Consider the following 1,041-nt stretch of genomic DNA (forward strand, 5'->3'; position numbering starts at 1 on the left):
TTTGTTGTTAAAACAAAGTTGCACAAGGTGCTGTCTGCATTATGTCTACTTTAGATATCAAATTTTAACGTTATGAGCCGTCAAACTTACACTGCTAAATCAAGGACGGCTAGCACAGATAGCCCTCTTGTAGCTTTGCGCGAAATTCAAAACACGCCAAACCAAATCGTCAAACGTAAGCTAAAATTCTTGATGCTGAGTGGTTTATACCTGTTGTTTGGGCCCGGCACGGCGAGGTGGTCAAGGCACACAATTCATAATCTGAGGGTTGCGGGTTCAAATCCCCGTCACACCAAGCATGCTCACTCCCCGAGCTGTGGGGACGTTATAATGTGACGGTCAATCCCACTATTTGTCGGTAAAAGAGGAGTCCAAGAGTTGGTCGTGGGTGGTGATGACTAGCAGCCTTCACTCTACTCTTACACTGCTAAATTAGGGACGGTTAGTGCAGATAGCCCTCGTGTAGCTTTGCGCGAAATTTAATAAACAAACCTGGTGTTTAAGACACTATTGAACATGTTTTTTCCCCAAACAAACGTGGTGTTTAAGACACTATTGAACATGTTTGTTTTTTCCCCTTTATTCATGCATTTCGACTTTTACGTCTTGTAACCCGTTACATTGTTTACATTGAATTGTTCTGTTGTTGATATCAATAAAATGTCTTCTAATTGTCAACAAGTGTCAACAGCGAAATATGGCCTAATATTATTTTCAACTTATTGTTAGCAATGTTTAAAAAAAATTACAAGAGAAAAAAATCATCTTTGTTTCTTATTTGAGCCAGTAATATTGATTCCAACAATGTATTATTTTGATAGTTTGGAATAACTTTTAAAATCTACCGGCCAAAACAAGAAACCCAAATATTCTGATGTATTTAGATACAGTGTTATTCAAGATTTGTAACAAATATTGCCAATGGAAACAAGAAATCAATATTTTTGTTAATTTTAAATTAGGCAAAGTAATATATAAATATAGGGCCACAATGACGACACATAGTAACTAAACCCTTTACAAAGACTATTAGTCTACTAT

Source organism: Tachypleus tridentatus, chromosome 6 (genome assembly GCF_004210375.1).
Source record: "Tachypleus tridentatus isolate NWPU-2018 chromosome 6, ASM421037v1, whole genome shotgun sequence".
In the NCBI taxonomy this organism is placed as follows: Eukaryota; Metazoa; Arthropoda; class Merostomata; order Xiphosura; family Limulidae; genus Tachypleus; species Tachypleus tridentatus.